The sequence below is a fragment of the Hyperolius riggenbachi genome, chromosome 11, assembly GCF_040937935.1.
Source record: "Hyperolius riggenbachi isolate aHypRig1 chromosome 11, aHypRig1.pri, whole genome shotgun sequence".
Taxonomy (NCBI): Eukaryota; Metazoa; Chordata; class Amphibia; order Anura; family Hyperoliidae; genus Hyperolius; species Hyperolius riggenbachi.
In genome coordinates this window covers 16488300-16514219 of record NC_090656.1, presented here as the reverse complement: position 1 = coordinate 16514219, position 25920 = coordinate 16488300, and the positions used below count along the sequence as shown (strand labels likewise).

The 25920-nt window shown below is 43.4% G+C and overlaps 1 long non-coding RNA gene across 1 annotated transcript in view; it reads right to left on the bottom strand.

The window, feature by feature from the left end:
- The window catches only part of LOC137538483 (uncharacterized), a 45959-nt gene extending 23644 nt beyond the window's left edge, over positions 1–22315 (bottom strand). The window contains exon 1 of the long non-coding RNA XR_011024803.1: positions 22157–22315. This is a non-coding gene — a long non-coding RNA (uncharacterized lncRNA). The remainder of the gene's footprint in view (positions 1–22156) is intronic.
- Positions 22316–25920: the final 3605 nt, after the last annotated feature.

Genomic DNA, 25920 nt, shown 5'->3' with positions numbered 1-25920 from the left:
GAGATTTCAGTTCATGTGAAGCTGAGTAAGGTGAGGAAAGCAGAGCAGGTGAAATGAATATGGAGTGTGGTACACTGGGAGGATGCATATTGCAATGCAACTTGTAGATGTTTGCAGACAGGCAGAACATAAGAAAAAGTGCAGTAAACATGGTAAGTGTCAATGATTATCAGCAGGAAATTTCCAACCCCTAAACAGTTTATATGAGTATGCAGTTAGTGCAAGCAAACCTGTGTACATAAAGAGTCTACTTGGTTGTGCAACATATGTCCAGCAGTGGCATTTTGAGCAACAGCATTGGAGGCAGTTCTGGATGCAGAGTAGTAGTTTCCAGCAGAGTCCTGTGGCTGTTGAATCCTGTTTGAATTCCTGGGTGAATTCTTGGTAAATTCTTGGTAAGTTGTTGCAAAGCACTTTGTAATAAATGGCACTTAGGAATTAAATGGCACCAAATGACCTAGGCCACAAGTGACCTTCTTGCAGCGTTTAAATAGGTATGATAGCTGCCATGGCTGAAATGGAAGTGATTCTCAATTAGAAATTGCGAAAACAGTTCAGCTGGGGATGGGAGTGGCTACCAAAAAACAGGCCTGTAATAAATAATTGGTGGTCACTGGGCTGGAACACAAGCAGCAACATATAGTAATATGTTGGTGCTTTATAAATACAATAAATAATAATAATAATAATAATGTGTAATATGGGAGTTTACAAACATTCTTAGTAGCAATGTATGCAGCAAGCGTACCAATTAAACGTGAAGATAATGATTGCAGTCACAAATTGTAAGGCAGACTTTTGCAAGGGAGCAGCAAGCGTACCAATTAAACGTAAAGATAATGATTGCAGTCACAAATTGTAAGGCAGACTTTTGCAAGGGAGCAGCAAGCTTACCAATTAAACGTGAAAAATACTTATGCACAAATGCAAATATGATAACCGTATGGCATATAAAAAGTAGGAAAACATGTTTTTATTGAATATGATGTCAGGGTTTTAAACCGCTTTAATTTTATATGTTATGAGACCTGTGCTGTCTTTAAATTCAGTCGTTCTTCTTTTTACTTGTTTGCAATTTTTACATGCATGGCACGTGCCACACTTAAAGAAGCCAGTCAGTTCCATAATTCTCTCTGATTTTTGTTTTGGAATATCAATCGCACTGCTGGTAAGTAAATCTCTCAGATTAGACGACCTCTGATACACTACATTTGGCTTTTCCCCGATGACGTCTCTCAATTCAGGATCTGTCTGCAGCACATGCCAGTGTTTCTTTATGATGTCTTTTATTTCTCTGTGCTGTATGTTAAAGTCAGTAATGAGCAAGACCTTTTCATCTTTCTTACTTCCGTCTTTACTAGTTTCCTGGATGACTTCACTTCTGTCCCTAATCATAATATCATTCTGGATTTCATGAATATCTGATTTACTGTATCCCTTCTCCAAAAATCTCAGTTAAAATGTTCGCCTCTGTATTAAAATCATCCATTGTAGTACAGTTTCTATATAGTCTCATAAATTCACCTTTGGGCACTGATCTTAACCAATTGGGGTGATGGCAGCTGTTTGTGGGAATTTAACTATTCCTATCAGTTGGTTTTAAATATGTGCTTGTTTGTATCATTCTCTTTTCCATAGAAAGTTTCAGGTCCAGAAAGTTTACACTGCTCTTGCTATATTTGCAATTAAACTTCAAATTTACGTGATTTCTATTAATGTGCTCTATGAACAACAAAAAGGGATTCCTCACCGCCATCCCACATAAAAAATACATCATCAATATACCGTTTCCACATCCTTAATTGGGGAAATGTTTAAAAATCAATAAAAAAACTTTCCTCCATTTGGCTACATATAAGTTCGCGATCATAGCCACACCTATATTCTGTGTGTAACATACTCCATTTTACCAAAAGTAATTTCTATTCATAGCAAATACTAAAAGTTTTAATAAAAATGTCTTTTGTTGCTCAGTAAAATTAATTTCTTTAAGATAAAACTGTACCGCTTCTGCGCCTTTTTCTTTATTAATAATTGTATATAAAGAGGTCACATCTGCTGTAATTAAAAAAAAGAGCAAGAAGTTTTGCAATACCCCATTGCTGTAATTAAAAAAGTTGAGGGTTCATGTTTCAATCTATCTAAACTCTTAAAGAAAACTTGTACTGAAAAAAAGTTCCCCTGGGGGGTACTCACCTCAGTTGGGGGAAGCCTCTGGACCCTATCGATGCTTCCCCCGTCCTCCTGTGTCCCACGGCCACGGCGGTCTCGCTGCAGCCCCCTGAACGCACAGGCGACAAATCCGACAGCCTGTGCAATATTTACCTTTTTGGGCTCCAGCGGGGGCGCTGTAGCGGCTCTTCTGACGGAGATAGGCGAAAATAGCCGATCTCCGGCGAATCCGCTCTACTGCGCAGGCACAGGAGACTTGCGCCTGCGCAGTAGAGCGGCCTGACGGAGATCGGCTATTTTCGCCTATCTCCGTGGGAAGAGCGTATACTGCGCCTGCGCTGGAGCCCGAGAGGGAAATATTTACATCGCCGCCGCTCCGGGAGGATTTTCTCCGCCGCCGTGGGACCGAGGAGGATGGGGGAAGCCTCAATAGGATCCGGAGGCTTCCCCCACCCGAGGTGAGTACCCTCCAGGGGCGTTTTTTTAATTACAGATTTTCTTTAATCAGTTCTTTAGAGTCCTTCAGATAAGATGGATTTTTTTTCACTGGGGGTTGTAAAAATACGTCATTGAATTCTCCCAGTCTTTCGGTACTAGACCCTATGCCGCTAACAATAGGTCTTCCCGGAGGGTCAGTTGAATTTTTGTGTATCTTGGGAAGACAATAAATAACTGGGGTCCTATGGAATGAAGGTACTAAATGGTCTGCTTCTTTTTGAATCAGGACCATATCATCTACTTCACTTTTCACTAGCTGTTTTAATTCTTCCATATATTCCGCAGGTGGGTAGTTTTTTAGAATACTATACGTTTTTCCATCTTGCAACAGGTCATTCATCATTTTTTCATATTGTTCTTTATTCAATATCACAATTCCTCCACCTTTATCCAAGGGTTTTATTATATTTTTTTCTTTTACTTAATGGCAGTTCTTTCTGTATTTTGTCTTGGCACTTTAAAGCTGCACATAACCAGGACCCTGGAGGACTGTTGTTTTGTGTTATTAACCAAATTAAAAAATAATTGGCGGGGTTTTTATGAATATTATGTATCTGCTATGCTATATTGAAATGCACCACTAGAGGTCACTTTAATACTATGTATTGGAATTGTTGAATATGTGTGGGATATATTTACATAGGGATTATTGTGTAGGCTATAGGGGCTGTGCCATGTTGTTTTTACTGTATGTAGTAATTTAGGAATATTTTGGAATTTGTATTTTAGATACTTTTAGATAGTTTTATTATTTTCATTGCTGCCATCCAAGCTCAGGAACACTAATTACACGCTGCACTCTAGTTTTGAAAAATCCTTCTGGTGCAACCTTAGAGTCGCACTGGGTTTAGTTTGTATAGTATTGAGTTTAGGGTGCGACGATAACGTCGCAATAAGCTCAATAAAGTTTCCTATGGAACGCTACCCATGTGGCAGTTGAGACGCATACAACGCACGCATGACGTCGGGAGGTGTCGTAGTTGACACGCACGGCGGCCGGCACAGGAAGTGAACAGTAACCAAGCTGGAAGGCATTCACTTCCGCGTGTGTAAACCGGAGGTGGATGCTGGCGGCGGCGAATTGCGCCGTTATGAGGTAATGTGGTTGATATATTTTTTTTATAAAAGACTTGATTGCCCGCCCGCTCTCAATACCCCTGAGGACGACGGAAGGCCGAAACCGGTCGGGTTGAGAGTGGGCATATACAAGTACTACGTGCCAGTGGTTGAGGTGTGTTAGTTCCACTACCTGTGGGAAGCGAATATTGCCGGTGGGTCCTATGCGATATAGGAGGACCCACAAATGTGAGTGTATTCTTTCTGTACTATTGTACTTTGCTTATTAAAGTTGGATCTGCATTTGAAACTGAGGGAGCCCTCCACATATCTGTTTTTATGTTTCCCTGGTGTGAGTGTCTGCAGAGTTTTACCAGGAGGAGGGATGGCCTAGAATCAGTTTGATCCATTGGAACTTCAGCGCAGCAGTTTTCTACATGATGTACGATGAACTATTCAGATGCCCACCACTCCCCCGCTCTCCTCCTTTGCCTGAGACTGCAGAAGTACAGTCTCAGCTGTGCTGTCTGATTGCGCCGTTGTAATGTCTGATTGCGCTGCCTCAAAGCTGCCCTCAATGGCAGACATGCGCAGACATTACTTGCCGTCTCTCTGCAGAATGAGCAAGTAATGTCTGCGCATGTCTGCCATGGAGGGCAGCTTTGAGGCAGCGCAATCAGACATTACACCGGGAACTACAAAGGCTATTGAGGGGGGAAGAGCGTCCCTCCCACCATATAGTGATGGGAAGTCCGGCTGTTTTCAATCAATCGATTCATTTGACTCAATTCATTAAAAAGAACCGGATCATGAACTGAATCATTTGATTCATTTCACTGGGGAGGGTGTGGCTAGCAGTAACCATAGCCGGCCTTTGATATGAGCGACCGGAGCGGTCGCTCAGGGCGCCAGCTTCCAAGGGGGCGCCTATAGCTGGTTGTCTATACTGAGGTCACCTACACCTGATTTCCTATACTGAGGGCACCTATAGCTGGCTACCTTTACTGAGGGCTCCAACACCTGGCTACCTATACTGGAGGCACCTACGCCTGGCTACCTATGGGGGTGATGGAGACCTTCAACTGACTTCCTATACTGGGGGCACATATGCTTGGCAACCTATATTGAGGGCGCCTACACATGAGATCCTATACTGGGGGCACCGATAACTGGCTACCTACCTATACTGAGTCTGAGGGCGTTTTGGGGGGTGAGGGGGGCACTGCGGCTATAACGCATGGTGCAAATTGTCGATGTTGTGCTTTCATTCTAAATGGGGGGGAGGCGGCTAACTGCCCCACTTTTTATTAATATTCCTGAAAGGTTCTAGCCTTCAATTTTAAGTGTATTCAGGATAATGCACTCTTTCCATCCATTCGTGGTTTTTAATAGTATTTTTTCTACTATACATACGTGACACAGAGATCTGAGCATTTGGCGTGATGTGTCACAACGTCAAAAAAGTTGGAAACCACTGTCCTAGGAGATATCTCAGGAGAAAAGGGGAATTGCATATGGGCCTGTGTGTGTGTATACGTGCGAGCAGGTGTGTATATGCACGTGGGAAGAGGATGAGGGGGGGGGCACAAAAACCAGGTTTCGCTCAGGGCGCTGTGAAACCTAAGGCTGGCCCTGGCAGTAACTCTTTGCTAGTCACTCCCCTCCCTGCTAATTGGCCCAGACATCTATTATTCCTCCTTCTGGCTCCTTCTCCTTCAGTTGTGTGTGGTCCCTTTTTCCCTCGCTGCGTCACTAGCAATGTAGCAGAAGGGAGGTGGGTGTGGGGCTGAGTTATCTGTGTTGCTTTTACTGATGGTACAAGCCTCTCCTGCTAGAGGCCTGCAGCGGGTCGGGTACCCGCGGGCAGGCTTGCTCAAATCACGAATTCGGATGAAATCCGAATAGGTGTTATTCAGATTTCATCCACTTAATTACAGCACCTGTGCGGGTGGGCGAGGGGGGGTTAATCTTACCCATCAGCCGTCTTCTTGCTCCGTCCCTCACCGCTGTGTTCCCCCTCGCCCACCCGCACAGGTGCTGTAATTAAGTGGATGAAATCTGAATAACACCTATTCGGATTTCACCTGAATTTGTGATTTGACCAAGCCTGCCCGCGGGTTACTAGAGATGGCCCAAACAGTTCCCAGCGAACTTCCGTGGTTCGCGTTCGCGGAGAACCGCAAACTTTTCCGGAAGTTCGGTTTGCCCCCATAATGCACCATTAGAGACAACTTTGACCCTCTACATCACAGTCAGCAGGCACATTGTAGCCAATCAGGCTACACTCCCTCCTGGAGCCACTCCTTATAAAAGGCAGGCAGCGCTGGCCAGTGTTGCCAACCTCGGAAATACATTTTTACTGACAAAGCACAAAAAAATTTACTGACAGAACACTTTTTTTTACTGACATCTAATATTATTGCAATTAAATGAAAAATATCACACATGCACCTTACGTGCAATACACTGGCAACCACATGGGGCTCGAATGAAGAAGAAGAGTGCAGTGGCGGACACCGGACAGGTGAAGTAATAATGCACAGCATCTGGAGGGGGGGGGCACTTTGATACATTTACATTTGGGGGATGCGACCGGGGGTTTCCTTCACATTTTTTCTCGATTATCGCAGCCCTTACCACTGCACGCCTAATTGAGCATGCCAACCTGAGATTTTCCAGCATGTCCGATTGTTAAATGCGATCGATACATGCAACCAATTTCGGCCCGAAATTGATTTGATTGTCAACTAGGCATGCTTTTTAGTGGCACCGATTTTTATAATCTCAATAATAATTGTCTTTTCTGATGGTTGATCGGCCGCCAAGTCTACAGATGTATGGCCACTTTAGCTAGAGCAGTGTACATTCCAGAGTGATACGTGAACTGATAAGCAGGAAGTGCTGTGATCTTCTGGGAAAGAGAGAGGGGCTTTTTTTTACTGACACCACAAATGTTTTCATGGACTTTACTGACAGCCCAGATTTGTTGACTTTTTTACTGACTGTCAGTAAATTTACTGACGGTTGGCAACACTGCACCTATTATGCCTGGCTACCTATACTGGAGCACCTATCTATGCCTGGCTACCTATACTGGAGCACCTGTTATGCCTAGCTATCTATGCTGGGGCTCCTATTCCTGGCTACCTATACTGGGGCCAACTATACCTGGCTTCCTATAACAGCGGTCACTAATACCTGGCTACCTACCTACAATGAGTGAGGTTTGTTTGTTTTTTTAATTTTGCCATAACATGCAGTGCAAATTGTGGGTGCTGTGGGATCATTCAAAATGGGGGTGGGGGGGATATAACTGGGCCCTCGACCTCTTTATTTCCTTTGAAACAATACACATTGCCTGTCTGTCCTGCTGACCCTCTGCCTCTAATACGTTTAGCCATAGACTCTGAACAAGCATGCAGCAGAACAGGGGTTTCTGACATTATTATCAGGTCTGACAAGATTAGCTGCATGCTTGTTTCTCATGTTATTCAGACACTACTGCATCCAAATAGACCAGCAGCGTTGCCAGGCAACTGGTATTGCATAAAAGGAAATAAATATGGCAGTCTCCATATCCCTCTAACTTCAGTTGTCCTTTAATCCAAATACCTCGCAATATTCTCTTATTACCAGGCAATACCAATATCAAGCAAAGTTCAGTTCCTTGGATCAGTAAATGCATGTTTCACCGTGGGTTTGCTGTCACAGAGTTCCAGTAGTGTCAATATTCCCACAAACAGGACTGCGCACGCCACCTTTAAATCATAACCTGCAAATATATAATTCACTATGCATAGGGTTTGCTTCACTAAAACAAGTAGCACGCCTTATCAGAGTTAACACGCCTTATCAGAGTAGCATAGCGAGCGCTACAAACTTATGCCTGCTAATTGGCAATGACGAGAGCTCCACTCTTCCTGCTCTGAGCCCCTGCGGGTCCAATCACTTTACAGGACATAATCCCCGCACTTTGATTGGCCCAATAGGCTGCCTGTCAAGTTTCCTGTCAGGTGACAGGCAGCCTATTGGGTCAATCAAAGTGTGGGGATAATGTCCTTTAAAGTGATTGGACCCGCAGGGGCTCAGGGCAGGACGAGTGGAGCTCTCGTCATTGCCAATTAGCAGGCATGAGTTCGCTCGTAATGCTACTCTGATAAAGCATGTTAACTCTGATAAGGCATGCTATTTATCTTAGTGAATGAAGCCCATAGCGTGATACTGCAATCAAGTTTAAACTTCAATCCAGAACACCCGACTGTGTTTAGTGCTCCACACGTGCTTCACAATACCTTGCACCATATAGCTATATATTGTGTCCGCTCTCCAGATGTAGATCACCTAAGGGAGCAGGTGGATCTAAGGTATTATCAATGCAGGTTCCAGTAGAAAACACTTCTCAGGCTCAGATTGCTTCACATGTTTTAATCTGTATAGCTTCCATAAAAATCCAAGATAAAACGACACATGGCATAAACCTTTTATAAATGATAAAAGCGCTGCACTCAGTGCGCACTTACACTCACCTAAAGGATTCTTAGGAACACCATACTAATACGGTGTTTGACCCCCTTTCACCTTCAGAACTGCCTTAATTCTACGTGGCATTGATTCACCAAAGTGCTGAGAGCATTCTTTAGAAATGTTGGCCCATATTGATAAGATAGCATCTTGCAGTTCATGGAGATTTGTGGGATGCACATCCAGGGCACGAAGCTCCCGTTCCGTCACATCCTATAGATGCTCTATTGGGTTGAGATCTGGTGACTGTGGGGGCCATTTTAGTACAGTGAACTCATTGTCATGTTCAAGAAACCAATTTGAAATGATTCAAGCTGTGTGACATGGTGCATTATCCTGCTGGAAGTAGCCATCAGAGGATGGGTACATGGTGGTCATGAAGGGATGGACATGGTCAAAAACAATGCTCAGGCAGTCTGTGGTATTTAAACTATGCCCAGTTGGCACTAAGGGGCTTAAAGTGTGCAAAGAAAACATCCCCCACACCATTACACCACCAGCCTGCACAGTGGTAACAAGGCATGATGGATCCATATTCTCATTCTGTTTATACCAAATTCTGACTCTATCGAGACTCATCAGACCAGGCAACATTTTTTCTGTCTTCAACTGTACAATTTTGGTGAGCTTGTGCAAACTGTAGCCTCTTTTTCCTATTTGTAGTGGAGATGAGTGGTACCCAGTGGGGTCTTCTGCTGTTGTAGCCCATCCGCCTCAAGGTTGTGCATGTTGTGGCTTCACAAATGCTTTGCTGCATACCTCGGTTGTAACGAGTGGTTATTTCAGTCAACGTTGCTCTTCTATCAGCTTGAATCAGTCGGCCCATTCTCCTCTGACCTCTAGCATCAACAAGGCACTTTCGCCCACAGGACTGCCACATGCTGGATGTTTTTCCCTTTTCACACCATTTTTTGTAAATCCAAGAAATGGTTGTGCGTGAAAATCCCAGTAACTGAGCAGATTGTGAAATACTCATATACTTTGTAGAAGGAAAGGGGCTGGCACTACATAGACATCACTTTTGTTGCGAGCAGGGTCGAGGCAGTAGTACAGGTCTCTCCCTGCAATACTGCCACTTCAGTGTGCTCTGGTATCAGAAACTTGAAATGAAGCAACTGTAGAGGATGAAAAGTGAACCAGCACTGCTGTAAACGTATCTTTTATTGCAAGTGTAAAACATTTGCTTGTCAGGCATAATTTCATTGCATAAATAGGTGGATGGTAATTGCACATACCATGTGGGTGAGAGCTGATCTGGGTGCGGTGCATGCTGGGAGCAGGAGCCTGACGGCCGTTTCGAGCCGAATAGCGCTTCTACGGAGGCAACGGGGCGGTACTCGCAGGCTACTATCATTTGTAGCCCTTCAACATCAACGGGGCGTTTGACGCGGGTTGGGTCCGTCCTTCCGCTTCTTGTCAGTCACGTCGCACGCCCCATGGGGAGCATATGCATTCCAACGACGTAATACGGCGCAAACGACGTAAAATAGGCATCCAGAACGTCGCATCCCATTGGGCGACGCTGTGACATGTATTATGTCTGCCGAGCGCAAGTATATGGACATGAATTAGTGGGGGAAACCCCATCTAGTGTCCAAAATTCAGAATGCAGCTAGCGGCGATGGCAGGCAGGACCTATAGGCAGCAAAGAAATGAAACAAAGTAAAATGAAATAAATAAAAAAAATTGAGTTAAAATAAGAGTGAAATGATGTGAACAAAAGTGTAGAATTAAAAAGAGTGAATAGGGATTAAGTGGTAAGAGTGGAATCAACAAAGGAAACCAGTAAAAAGTGAAAGGTGAATGTGAAGTGAAACAGTGCAAAGTGGAAGTTAAAGGAGTCATCAGAGGAAAAAGTCTAAAATAAGTGGTACTTACCGGGGGCGTCCTCCAGCTCCAAGCTCCCAGGACGTCCCTCGCCACAGCTCTGCCTTCAGCCGATCGCCGCAGGTCCATCCCGGTCCCCGGCGATGACGTCAGATGACATGGTACTCTCCAGCCCACGTGGCGGTTATTGACAGCGCCGCTCGCACAGGCGCAGTACAGAGCGACCTGGAGGTCGCTCTGACGTCATCGCCAGGGATCGGGACAGGCCTGCGGCGAGGGACGTCCTGGGAGCTTGGAGCTGGAGGAAGCCCCTGGTAAGTACCACTTGTTTTAGACTTTTCCCCCTGATGACTTCCTTAAACCTAAGGTGAAGGCAGAGTCTTCACTGAAAATAGTGTCCATCGTGCCATACGCCTTTAACGGCTCCATAAGTGATAGCAGTGAGGTGATCACTTGTGTATAAATGTAAGAAATGCCTGTATGGCAGAATATAAAAAACTGACATCACATAAAATACACTTAACCCCCCTGGCGGTTTGCAAAAAATCCGCCAGGGGGCAGCAAATCTTTTTTTTTTATTTATTTTTTTTTTTTTTCATGTAGCGAGACAAAGTCTCGCTACATGATAGCCGCTGCTCAGCGGCATCCCCCCAGCCCCTCCGATCGCCTCCGGCGATCGGAGATCAGGAGATCCCGTTCAAAGAATGGGATCTCCTGGAGGGCTTCCCCCGTCGCCATGGCGACGGGCGGGATGACGTCACCGACGTCATCGACGTCGTGACGTCAGAGGGGACTCCGATCTGCCCCATAGCGCTGCCTGGCACTGATTGGCCAGGCAGCGCACGGGGTCTGGGGGGGGGGGCGGCCGCGGCGAGAGGAATTGCGGCGGATCGGCGGGTAGCGGCGGCGATCAGATGCTACACGCAGCTAGCAAAGTGCTAGCTGCGTGTAGCAAAAAAAAAATTATGCAAATCGGCCCAGCGGGGCCTGAGCGGTGCCTCCCGGCGGCATAGCCCGTGCTCAGCACGGGCTTACCGCCAGGGAGGTTAAAGGACAACTGAAGAGAGAGGTATATGGAGGCTGCCATGTTTATTTCTTTTTAAGCAATACCAGTTGCCTGGCAGCCCTGCTGATCCTCTGCCTCTAATACTATTAGCCATAGCCCCTGAACAAGCATGCAGCAGATCATGTGTTTCAGACTTTAAAGTCAGATCTGACAAGACTAGCTGCATGCTAGCCCTCCCCAAATTACCAGTTTTGGTCAAAAGGAGGGACGGGCAAGCACAGTTATCTGAGTGTACCTCTCCTTGGAAGGGATGGCCGACCTGACACATAATAAAGGAGATGGAGAAAGCCAGGAAGCTAATTCGTACAGTCAACAACTTCAGATGCAGTATATATAGGGGAGCATAAAAATACAGATGGAGAGAGTCAGACAAGACCCTAATAGAAGTTGATTATCCAAGAATACAATATCTAATCTGAATCATCGTTTGCCATTCTTGCATATGGAATGAATTCAGAATCGTTACGCCACAGATGTGAGAAGCAGAATCGTTATGCCACAGATGTGAGATGCAGAACCGTTATGCCACAGATGTGAGATGCAGAATCGTTATGCCACAGATGTGAGATGCAGAATCGTTATGCAACAGATGTGAGATGCAGAATCGTTATGCCACAGATGTGAGATGCAGAATCGTTATGCCACAGATGTGAGATGCAGAATCGTTATGCCACAGATGTGAGATGCAGAATCGTTATGCAACAGATGTGAGATGCAGAATCGTTATGCCACAGATGTGAGAAGCAGAATCGTTATGCCACAGATGTGAGATGCAGAATCGTTATGCCACAGATGTGAGATGCAGAATCGTTATGCCACAGATGTGAGATGCAGAATCGTTATGCAACAGATGTGAGATGCAGAATCGTTATGCCACAGATGTGAGAAGCAGAATCGTTATGCCACAGATGTGAGATGCACGAATCGTTATGCCACAGATGTGAGATGCAGAATCGTTATGCCACAGATGTGAGATGCAGAATCGTTATGCCACAGATGTGAGATGCAGAATCGTTATGCCACAGATGTGAGATGCAGAATCGTTATGCCACAGATGTGAGATGCAGAATCGGTATGCCACAGATGTGAGATGCAGAATTGTTACGCCACAGATGTGAGATGCAGAATCGTTATGCCACAGATGTGAGATGCAGAATTATTACGCCACAGATGTGAGATGCAGAATCGTTATGCCACAGATGTGAGATGCAGAATTATTACGCCACATATGTGAGATGCAGAAACGTTATGCCACGGATGGGAGATGCAGAATCGTTCTGCCACAGATGTGAGATGCAGAATCGTTACGCCACACATGTGAGATGCAGAATCGTTACGCCATGGATGTGAGATGCAGAATCGTTACGCCACAGATGTGAGATGCAGAATCGTTACGCCACAGATGTGAGATGTAGAATTGTTATGCCATGCATAAAGAAACCGTTACCACAGATGTGAGATAAAGAAACCGTTACCACAGATTTGAACAACCTGGCACAGACTTTACATGGATCAATAAATCAAATCAAGCTCCATCTCAATCAATAGTTAAACGTCAAGTGTAAATGTAGTTAGTTAGCATGTGAGCGAATTTAAATTGTGTTTTCTGTGATAGCATCAGGTAGAAAAGCTAATCTGGTACAAATTTTCGAACGCTCTCTGTCCCGCCCTCCTTTTGCAGTGGCTGACGTCAGCAACAATAGGATTGGCTAAGGGAAGCTTGTGTTGTCCCTATTGGCCAGATTCTCCCCTCGCTGTTTCACTGCCTGAACATACGTGTGGCACATAGGAGGGGGACCCAGGATCACGGCGGGAAGGGAAGGAGGGAGCCAACCAGCAGAAGAGCGAGGCCCCCCTTAGATTGAAGCCCCAAGCGGAGGCTTGGTTCGCCTGTATGCTGGCGGCGCCCCTGTGATCCTCCTACGTTCCAGAGTATCCCTTGGCATGAATTCACCTAAAAAATGAACACACGAAATCAAATAATAGTGCAGACGGTTTACATAGGTTTGTACACCACTAGTGAGATCACATAAAATATATAGAAACCACTCGTCTCAAACCTGCTTGCAGCTTTCACCTCAAAATACGCACAATATGCCTCCAATGTGTAAAATCAACAATAATTATATCTTAAATGTAAAAGTAATGAGTGTACATGTATGTCACGGAACAGCCGTGAGAAACGAAAACGCAACCGCAATCGGTTTCCTACCTCGATTGCCTTGCGCTGCCCAATCAGAATCTCATGTCTGTGGATACCATTCAGTCCAGCCTGGAGGGTCTCTGCTGTCTTCATAAGAGCAGCAGAGTTCTTTTCATGAAACCTGGTGCCTGTGACCTGTTAGCCAGAGGTGTAAACTCAAAGCTTGTCCCAGCTGATTTCACATTCAGATGCTAATTACAGGAACCATCTTTCATACAGGGCATGCCAGGAAGCTAGTCACAGCTTGAAACTAGACATCCTGGCTGCAGCAAAAAGCAGGAAGAAATGAATGTTGATGTTGTATTTGTTTTTTTGCATATTTAAGGAATACCGTTCAGGTGAGAAATGTGAAAGTTATATCATTCTGCTGGTCCGGATCTTGTGAGTATTTTGATATTAAATTGGGGCCACTGGCATAACCAGAACTCGGGGGATTCCACCGTTTTTTAACCGGGCATGCAAACATGCCCAAGTTTGGTATCATATGAACTGGCCTAGTCTGAGAAATATGAATATGTGATGGTCATGTGTGTGCAGAAAGCGTAAGCCGAGATATGGCAAATGTCATATTTGGTGGGCATAGAGCACCCCTCCACGGAGCTCACCGCCTCTGTCCAACCCCTGGGCTGTACTTGAGGCTCCACCCAAAGGTGGGCATTGTTCAAAAGTGTTTGCAAGGAACCACTCCTTCAGTCCTCCACATTCCATCTGTACAGAGCTGTCTGGTGCTAGCCAGAGGACACATGGCTAGCGGCCATCTTGATCGGCCATCTTGTCGGAGCTGAAACATAGGGCACATGGCTAGCGGCCATCTTGTCGGAACTGAACAAAGGACATCTTCCATATTGCTTGGATTTTAAACTTTGCTGAACTGAACAAAAGGAACTCTACAAGTTTTCCCAGAACGGACATATTTCCTCCATTTTTCCACCTTCATGAACACACGGCCACCGTGAGGAACAAGTGGTGGCCATTTTGATTGAACTTAGCTGAAACAAAGAACTCTGCGGAACTTGAAATCAAGGACTTGATGATTTTCCCACAAAAGGACATTTTCCATGAAACTAAGGATATTTTCTCCCCTTTATTTTCATACTGTGTTATCTCATGTCTCAATAATTGTTGATTTTAATAATTTTCTGTATATATTAATTATTTATATTGCTTTCAATAAACCGACGCTATCGTCAGTTGTTGTTCTAGCTACCCTATGTGAGAAAACGCGGAAAAACCGCCGCGTGTACTCAGAACAAGGCAGCTGAGTCCGCATCCAACGCGGCGGCTTGCATGCGTGGGCCTGCATACAGTAGTGTAGCCGAACACGGAGGAACCGCCGCATGCCTTGATAGCGGTGCGGCGGATTCCGCGTCCAGCGCGGCGGGTGCTTCACAACACATGTCTGGTGTGGCTGGGACTGATAGTCCACACAGGTTCAGAAGGACGCGCGCGCACGCTGAGAGGCAGAACTTTTATGACAGCCAGAAGGGAGTCAGCTGACCAAGCCGGTCAGCTGACGATTCAGACAGTTTCCATTGGTCCAGCACTTAGGGGAGGCGCTGGAGAGCACTTTACTATATATACTGGGTGCTGGTCATTTTCTGGTTGTCTGCCGTTGCGATCACTACGTGGTAGCACTCAGACCTTGTCAGTATCTGTGATATTTTCTGTGTTATTACTTTAGACTAGTTCCAGGGTGTTGATGATCAAGGAGCTCACACCCAAGACTAGGGAACTGTATTACCATTCTGTTATACCTCAGACTAGTTCCAGGGTGTTGATGATCAAGGAACTCACACCCAAGACTAGGGAACTGTATTACCATTCTGTTATACTTCAGACTAGTTCCAGGGTGTTGATGATCAAGGAACTCACACCCAAGACTAGGGAACTGTATTATCACTCTGTTATACATCAGACTAGTTCCAGGGTGTTGATGATCACGTAGCTCACACCTAAGACTAGGCATTGTTATTATCTGTTATGACTTTCTGCTTTCCTGACCATTCTCTTGATCTCTGATTTGGTACTTCGCTATATCTGATACTCTGTTGCTGAACCCTGCTTGTCTTGAGATTCCGTATCTGTCTCCTGTCTCTGTACCTGATCTGTCTGTCTGTTGCCGACCTGGCCTGTCCGACCTCGAGAACTATCTTCCCTGCTTGGAGATAGTTCACAGATCTGTCAGTGACACTTCACCTTTGGTGTCACTTACTCTCTGGTCCTTCCCACTCTCAGCCTGGCTCCGCCCCTTGGGGAGCATCAGGCCATTGGAAGGAATCTGTTCTCTGAGCAGTATCCCTTACTGCCTTACACCCTCTACACGGGTGCTCTCCTCAAAGTATTACTGTTGCACCAAACACTCATATTACTCAGGTGTCCAGAGGTTAGTGATATATCTGATTATCGGTGATACTGCAGATCATTAATAATCGGGTATATATCTGTATTCTCGGTGATACTGCAGATCACCGGTAATCAGATCCTCTCTGTGTTACACCGATCGTTACACCCTATTATTCAGCATACACAGAAACTGATCCCAGGTCTCTGAAGAAACGCTACTATTGTTTGTTGTTGGCTAGACAGAATACAGCGTGTTTTAACCGTTTTTATTTGTAGATCTAGGCACAGACAGTCAGTGGGCTCCTCTGTCCCATGGTAACGGAGGTGGTGGCAGTTATACCCTGAACTAGTGTGTAAAGTTGTAATTACCGTACCTCACAGGCTCCCTTCTGGTTTGTCTGCGGCCAATTCCCAACGGTTCCTACGCATTGACTGCGACCAGAGTTCGCACGATCCGTGCACTGGCACCGTTTGGAAGGCATTTTGCGGTCTGACCACAAGGGCTCCTGTGACAATGTAGTTAAAAGTTAAAAGCATATCACAAGTATAGTACTGATCCCCCGCTCCAGGGCTACGGCTAATCCTCGTCCCTGTCTGTCAATAGCATTCACTGTCCTCCTCGCTGTTCCCTAGGCTCCACCCTATCAGTTTCGTCACCGTTGTGACTCATCAGGGGCTTGGGACCATGCGTCAAGAGGACGTCTAAATACTCTGAAATCGTGAGCTTAGGGGGTGTTTCTGCACCACGTCATGTTGCAGTCCATCCCACTTTGTATAACTCCGCCCGCCTTATCCACCGACTCCGGTTGTTTACTACGCGAATGGAGATAGACCCCACGTAACCATCCTAGGGAGCGTCCTCATTCACGCACACATAATTACAAATCCCTATTGCTAGAAATGTCCTCCCCCCCGTTCATCCGCAAATGCCCTCCCCTTGGCAACATCAAGATGTGCCCTCCCACTTTAGATTTAACCGTTCCAGCCGCAGCCTATAACTAGGCGGGCGATCTGTTTACATTCAGAATTCACCAGGGGACAGTGCCACTCCAACGTACATACCATACTAATCCTATTTCTAACATCAATAAATGTCTACCCTGCTTTCCTTCCATGCTTTATCTCATATCTATGTATAAACTTATATTTACAACCTATGAATATAAATTACCACAACCCGTATGATATCATTAAACCACATGCATTTATATTAGCAATCAATACTTATGAATACTCATACTGCACTGAATGTACGATAATAGAATAATCAGAGTCAGTAAATACTGCTATAACCTAAAAATGATGATAAAATTGCTTAATAAAACTGTATTTAATACCTTAGATACACATTATCCCATACATTATAGAGGCCTGTGTATATATCTTGAAACACGTCTATATGGTCACTGTGTTATATAACTGAGCCTTATACTGTATATACCTCCACATGGCGGTCCCTATATTCACATTGTGCACATCTTTGACAGTAGGCAGCGCCTCCACACAATCAATCTCTTAATCGTTTGTAAGGAAACAGTTATATCTAAGTCAATGTTTAACCCATCTGGGTACATACTCCGCAATGTATAAATCCATTTAGTTTCAGCTTGGCATCGTGTATGTAGTTTGTGACAGCTACTCCAGTTGGGCAGGATATTTCAATCGCACAAGCTTTCAAGTATTTTGGGTTAGATCCGTGCTTAATTTTAAAGTGCCTAGAGACACTATGATTTTCGTGTCCTTTTGTAATTCTGTATATGTGCTCCCCTACCCTTTCCTGCAGGGTTAGAGTTGTTCTTCCCACATATCTATACCCGCAGGTGCACCATAGCAGATAAACCACATGATTGCTCCTGCACATAATAAATTGTTCTATTTTATATTCCCTAGTATCCCCTGTGGCCGAAAAGGAATCCGTCCTGAATGTGATCCTCATTTTGCATGCCTTACAGTCCCTGCAGGGGGAAAAAACATTTTGCCTCCACCTAGGTACCTCCACTTGTACTGGAGGGTTCACACAATTTGGGACTAACCTGTCCCTCAAGTTAGGTTGGTGCTCTGCGATATATAAATTTCACGTTTAGGTAATATCGCTTGTAATTGTGAATCACTTTTCTTTTTTTCTGATAATTTTCTCTACTGCTTTGTATTCTTTTGAGAAATTGCTTATGAATGCCAATTGAAAACCTCCATCTTCCTGCATTGTAACACAAGAGGAGTGTGTTTCTATCAATACTTCCCACTTGCTGTACTGTTTGCTGGATCTCCTCATATCTATATCCCTTTTCCACAAATCTTGCACTGAGTATTTCTGCTTGTTGCATATAGTCAACCATATTTTGCAATTCCTGTCCGTCTTTATAAAGGATACCCGAAGTGACATGTGACATGATGAGATAGACATGTGTATGTACAGTGCCAAGCACACAAATAACTATGCTGCGTTCCTTTTTTTCTTTCTCTGCCTGAAAGAGTTAAATATCAGGTATGTAAGTGGCTGACTCAGTCCTGACTCAGACAGGAAGTAACTACAGTGTGACCCTCACTGATAAGAAATTTCCCTTTTTATCTCTTTCTTGCTCTCAAAAGCCATTTTCTGGTAGGAAAGTGTTTTATAGTTTGAATTTCTTATCAGTGAGGGTCACACTGTAGTCACTTCCTCTCTCTAATTCAGGACTGAGTCAGCCACTTACATACCTGATATTTAACTCTTTCAGGCAGAGAAAGAAAAAAAGGAACACAGCATAGTTATTTGTTTGCTTGGCACTGTACATACACATGTCTATCTCGCCATGTCCTATGTCACTTCGGGTATCCTTTAAAGAAGCATTTAGTAATCAGCTTAGTATTTGTGACGTCAGGCGACGCCCAGTCGTCCAAAACGCATAAAAATCGCAGATCCAGCAGTCGTTTCTGGTCACCGTAATCGATCGCACATCTATTGCAGGGCTCAGAATGACAAACTTTGGTTTTAAGATAGACAGTTCTGGGAAAGGTAGTTAATTGCGTTTAGCACTCCCCTTCCCTCCCTGCCGCTCTGTGTGGCCAATGTTTTCCCCTCATGCGCTGCGACCCTTTCTGCCTCCAAAAGGGCCCTGTATGAATGTAGTTTTATATATATATATATATATATATATATATATATATATATATATATATATATATATATATATATATATATATATATATATTAGGCCCCTCTAAGGGCTTGTTTACACTGCAGGCATTTTCAGCTTTTTTTCACCCGTGTGCAGTTTTTAAAAACGCCCCCGACCGTGTGCACAATGAATGTCTATGAGAAGGTTCATATCAGCGCGGGTCGTACGCTGTGCGGCTAGCAAGGCGGTGCGTCTACCATTTTTAAGGCAATTCTGCCTCAATGGAAAGTATAGGAGAAACGCAAAACGCTCACAAAATAGTTTTGTGTAGCGATCGCGTTTGCGTTTTTAAGAATAAATATATTGTATTTACAAACACAATTACAAAACCGCTCTGAAAAAATGCTTAGAAAACCGCTAAGCACAAAAACGTATCGCCCACCCAAGCGACAGGAATCGGAAAAAAAAAAGACGCTCAATGTGGACGGACACGCGAGCCGAACGCAATGTGAACAAGGCCTGAGGGACAGTTGCTGACAAAACAGTGTGTGTGTGTGTGTGTGTGTGTGTGTGTACAGTGGTTTGCAAAAGTACCCGGCCCCCTTGAAGTTTTCCACATTTTGTCACATTGCTGCCACAAACATGAATCAATTTTATTGGAATTTCACGTGAAAGACCAATACAAAGTGGTGTACATGTGAGAAGTGGAACAAAGAACAAATCTGATTCCAAACATTTTAAAAAAACAATAATTGCAAAGTGGTGTGCATAATTATTTAGCCCCCTTTGGTCTGAGTGCAGTCAGTTGCCAATAGACATTACCTGATGAGTGCTAATGACTAAATAGAGTGCACCTGTGTGTAATCTAATGTCAGTACAAATACAGCTGCTCTGTGATGACCTCAGAGGTTGTCTTAGGCCTTATTTCCACAGACTGTTGATAGGCAGTGAAATGCCTCTCAAACTCTCACAACTTCTCACTGCTGCCTGCTAAACTGCTTGTTGCTGCCTGCTAACTGCTCACTGCTGCCTGGTAACTGCTTGCTGAGCACATAGCTCAACAGTTCGTGGAAAGGGGGCCTAAGAGAATATTGGGAGCAACAACACCATGAAGTCCAAAGAACACACCAGACAGGTCAGGGATAAAGTTATTGAGAAATTTAAAGCAGGCTTAGGCTACAAAAAGATTTCCAAAGCCTTGAACATCCCACAGAGCACTGTTCAGGCGATCATTCAGAAATGGAAGGAGTATGGCACAACTGTAAACCTACCAAGACAAGGCCATCCACCTAAACTCATAGGCCGAACAAGGAGAGCGCTGATCAGAAATGCAGTCAAGAGGCCCATGGTGACTCTGGACGAGCTGCAGAGATCTACAGCTCAGGTGGGAGACTCTGTCCATAGGACAACTATTAGTCATGCACTGTACAAAGTTGGCCTTTATGGAAGAGTGGCAAGAAGAAAGGCATTGTCAACAGAAAGCATAAGTCCCGTTTGCAGTTTGCCACAAGCCATGTGGGGGACACAGCAACCATGTGGAAGAAGGTGCTCTGGTCAGATGAGACCAAAATGGAACTTGTTGGCCAAAATGCAAAACGCTATGTGTGGCGGAAAACTAACACTGCACATCACTCTGAACACACCATCCCCACTGTCACATATGGTGGTGGCAGCATCATGCTCTGGGGGTGCTTCTCTTCAGCAGGGACAGGGAAGCTGGTCAGAGTTGATGGGAAGATGGATGGAGCCAAATGCAGGGCAATCTTGGAAGAAAACCTCTTGGAGTCTGCAAAAGACAAGAGACTGGGGCGGAGGTTCACCTTCCAGCAGGACAACAACCCTAAACATAAAGCCATTGGAATGGTTTAAAACAAAACATATCCACGTGTTAGAATGGCCCAGTCAAAGTGCAGATCTAAATCCAATCGAGAATCTGTGGCACGATCTGAAAACTGCTGTTCACAAATGCTGTCCATGTAATCTGACTGAGCTGGAGCTGTTTTGCAAAGACGAATGGGCAAGGATTTCAGTCTCTAGATGTGCAAAGCTGGTAGAGACATACCCTAAAAGACTGGCAGCTGTAATTGCAGCAAAAGGTGGTTCTACAAAGTATTGACTCAGGGGGCTGAATAATTACGCACACCCCACTTTGCAGTTTTTTGTTTTTTTAATGTTTGTAAACATGTATGATTTTCGTTCCACTTCTCATGTGTACCCCACTTTGTATTGGTCTTTCATGTGGAATTCCAATAAAATTGATTCATGTTTGTGGCAGTAATATGACAAAATGTGGAAAACTTCAAGGGGGCCAAATACTTTTGCAAACCACTGTATATATATATACACAGTAAATAGATTAGGCCCCTCTAAGGGCTTGTTTACACTGCAGGCGTTTTCAGCTTTTTTTCACCCGCGTGTCGTTTTTAAAAACGCCCCCGACCGTGTGGACAATGAATGTTTATGAGAAGGTTCATATCAGCGCGGGCCGTGCGCTGTGCGGCTAGCAAAGCGGTGCGTGGACCATTTTTGAGGCAATTCTGCCTCAATGGAAAGTATAGGCGAAACGCAAAACGCTCACAAAATTGTTTTGTGTAGCAATCGCGTTTGCGTTTTTAAGAATAAATATATTGTATTTACAAATACAATTACAAAACCACTCTGGAAAAATGATTAGAAAACCGCTAAGGACAAAAACGAATCGCCCACCCAAGCGCTGGGAATCGGAAAAAAAAAATGACCAACTCAGACGGACACGCGAGCCGAACGCAATGTGAACAAGGCCTGAGGGACAGTTGCTGACAAAACAATGTATTCTGTACAGCGCTGCGTAATATGTCAGCACTATATAGATGAATAAAACACCCACAAGAACATGCGCCGGTCTGCAGGCGCTCCTGGAGGAGAGGACCCGCCGCAGATCACAAGTTACAAGTAGATGTCGGGCAGCCACACAGAGAGCCCTGCGTGCAAGTCTATAGGCGTCTGTGCTGTTGCTGTATGATTTGCTGCCTGCCCGCCTTTTTGCAAAAAATGATTTGCTGCCTGTGTCAGTATAGCTGCAATGAGTAGCAGCAGAGTTTTTTCCTCCACATGGAATGCACACATTATATATATATATATATATATATATATATATATATATATATATATATATATATAATATATATATATATATATATATATATATATATATATATATATATATATATATATATATATATATATATATATATGTATGTATATATATATATATGTATATATATATATATATATAATACACATCTGGTACACACCTATATATTCTTTCAGTTCTGATGTGTAAATATTCATAAATAAAATGCCTATGTTATAACTTAACAAACAATTTATTGCCTGAGGTCAGCTGATGGGATCTGGGCTCGCTGATTGGTTCTACAGCGTGTTGGTGAAGCTGTTCTATAGTGTCTGCAGTCCTGGGCTTCTCCAGTATCTGTTGGTCCTCGGAAAGATGGCGCCCAGCTTTCCTGCACAGGAGATGCAGCAGAGGGAGCTCTAGCGCTGGGGAGGGCGGGAAGAGCGGGGCGGGGTGACGCTAGGGATGCTGGGAGGGAGAAGTCCAGAGCGGGGAAACTTCTGGAAGAGGGAGGAGGGCGGGAGAGGGGCTCTGCGTGCTGAGCGTTATGTGGAGAGATATGGCTGGGCTGTTGCTGGGGAGAGCTGGGATGTGAGAAGGGAGGATTGGGAGCAGTGAGTGTATGAGGAGAGGGAGCCTCCAGCACTGCAACGCTGTGTGCTACCCTGCATGACATACAGATATAACATTGCCCCTGCAGGGAAGGGAGATGGAGATGGGAGGACAGCAGATAGATACGTGTGTGATTATCATTTATCATTATACAGTCAGAGAGAGAGAGAGTGTAAGAGAGAGAGAGAGAGAAGTGTCAGTGTAAAGGAGGGACAATGATTTATTTATATACATACATAATGTACTATATAGAGAAGGGTGATTTTTATATAGAGGAGGGACTATGATTTATCTATACATACCTAACATGCTTTATAGAGGAGGGTGATTTATATATAGTCTCTATATAGAGGAGGGGCCATGGTTTATCTATACGTACCTAACATGCTATATAGAGGAGGGTGATCTATATATAGTCTCTATATAGAGGAGGGGCCATGATTTATCTATACGTACCTAACATGCTATATAGAGGAGGGTGATTTATATATAGTCTCTATACAGAGGAGGGGCCATGATTTATCTATACGTACATAATATGCTTTGTAGAGGAGGGTGATTTATATATATAGTCTCTATATAGAGGAGGGGCCATGATTTATCTATACGTACCTAACATGCTATATAGAGGAGGGTGATTTATATATAGTCTCTATATAGAGGAGGGGCCATGATTTATCTATACGTACATAACATGCTTTATAGAGGAGGGTGATTTATATATAGTCACTATACAGAGGAGGGGCCATGATTTATCTATACGTACATAATATGCTTTATAGAGGAGGGTGATTTATATATATAGTCTCTATATAGAGGAGGGGCCATGATTTATCTATACATACCTAACATGCTATATAGAGGAGGGTGATTTATATATACTCTCTATACAGAGGAGGGGCCATGATTTATCTATACATACCTAACATGCTATATAGAGGAGGGTGATTTATATATAGTCTCTATATAGAGGAGGGGCTATGATTTATCTATACATACCTAACATGCTATATAGAGGGTGATTTATATATAGTCTCTATATAGAGGAGGGGCCATGATTTATCTATACATACCTAACATGCTATATAGAGGAGGGTGATTTATATATAGTCTCAATATAGAGGAGGGGCCATGATTTATCTATACGTACCTAACATGCTATATAGAGGAGGGTGATTTATATATAGTCTCTATATAGAGGAGGGGCCATGATTTATCTATACGTACATAACATGCTTTATAGAGGAGGGTGATTTATATATAGTCACTATACAGAGGAGGGGCTATGATTTATCTATACATACCTAACATGCTATATAGAGGAGGGTGATTTATATATAGTCTCTATGCAGAGGAGGGGCCATGATTTATCTATACATACCTAACATGCTATATAGAGGAGGGTGATTTATATATAGTCTCTATACAGAGGAGGGGCCATGATTTATCTATACATACCTAACATGCTATATAGAGGAGGGTGATTTATATATACTCTCTATACAGAGGAGGGGCCATGATTTATCTATACATACCTAACATGCTATATAGAGGAGGGTGATTTATATATAGTCTCTATATAGAGGAGGGGCTATGATTTATCTATACATACCTAACATGCTATATAGAGGGTGATTTATATATAGTCTCTATATAGAGGAGGGGCCATGATTTATCTATACATACCTAACATGCTATATAGAGGAGGGTGATTTATATATAGTCTCAATATAGAGGAGGGGCCATGATTTATCTATACGTACCTAACATGCTATATAGAGGAGGGTGATTTATATATAGTCTCTATATAGAGGAGGGGCCATGATTTATCTATACGTACATAACATGCTTTATAGAGGAGGGTGATTTATATATAGTCACTATACAGAGGAGGGGCTATGATTTATCTATACATACCTAACATGCTATATAGAGGAGGGTGATTTATATATAGTCTCTATGCAGAGGAGGGGCCATGATTTATCTATACATACCTAACATGCTATATAGAGGAGGGTGATTTATATATAGTCTCTATATAGAGGAGGGGCCATGATTTGTCTATACGTACATAACATGCTTTATAGAGGAGGGTGATTTATATATAGTCACTATACAGAGGAGGGGCCATGATTTATCTATACGTACATAATATGCTTTATAGAGGAGGGTGATTTATATATATAGTCTCTATATAGAGGGGCCATGATTTATCTATACATACCTAACATGCTATATAGAGGAGGGTGATTTATATATAGTCTCTATATAGAGGAGGGGCTATGATTTATCTATACATACCTAACATGCTATATAGAGGGTGATTTATATATAGTCTCTATATAGAGGAGGGGCCATGATTTATCTATACATACCTAACATGCTATATAGAGGAGGGTGATTTATATATAGTCTCTATATAGAGGAGGGGCCATGATTTATCTATACGTACCTAACATGCTATATAGAGGAGGGTGATTTATATATAGTCTCTATACAGAGGAGGGGCCATGATTTATCTATACGTACATAATATGCTTTGTAGAGGAGGGTGATTTATATATATAGTCTCTATATAGAGGAGGGGCCATGATTTATCTATACGTACCTAACATGCTATATAGAGGAGGGTGATTTATATATAGTCTCTATATAGAGGAGGGGCCATGATTTATCTATACGTACATAACATGCTTTATAGAGGAGGGTGATTTATATATAGTCACTATACAGAGGAGGGGCCATGATTTATCTATACGTACATAATATGCTTTATAGAGGAGGGTGATTTATATATATAGTCTCTATATAGAGGAGGGGCCATGATTTATCTATACATACCTAACATGCTATATAGAGGAGGGTGATTTATATATACTCTCTATACAGAGGAGGGGCCATGATTTATCTATACATACCTAACATGCTATATAGAGGAGGGTGATTTATATATAGTCTCTATATAGAGGAGGGGCTATGATTTATCTATACATACCTAACATGCTATATAGAGGGTGATTTATATATAGTCTCTATATAGAGGAGGGGCCATGATTTATCTATACATACCTAACATGCTATATAGAGGAGGGTGATTTATATATAGTCTCAATATAGAGGAGGGGCCATGATTTATCTATACGTACCTAACATGCTATATAGAGGAGGGTGATTTATATATAGTCTCTATATAGAGGAGGGGCCATGATTTATCTATACGTACATAACATGCTTTATAGAGGAGGGTGATTTATATATAGTCACTATACAGAGGAGGGGCTATGATTTATCTATACATACCTAACATGCTATATAGAGGAGGGTGATTTATATATAGTCTCTATGCAGAGGAGGGGCCATGATTTATCTATACATACCTAACATGCTATATAGAGGAGGGTGATTTATATAT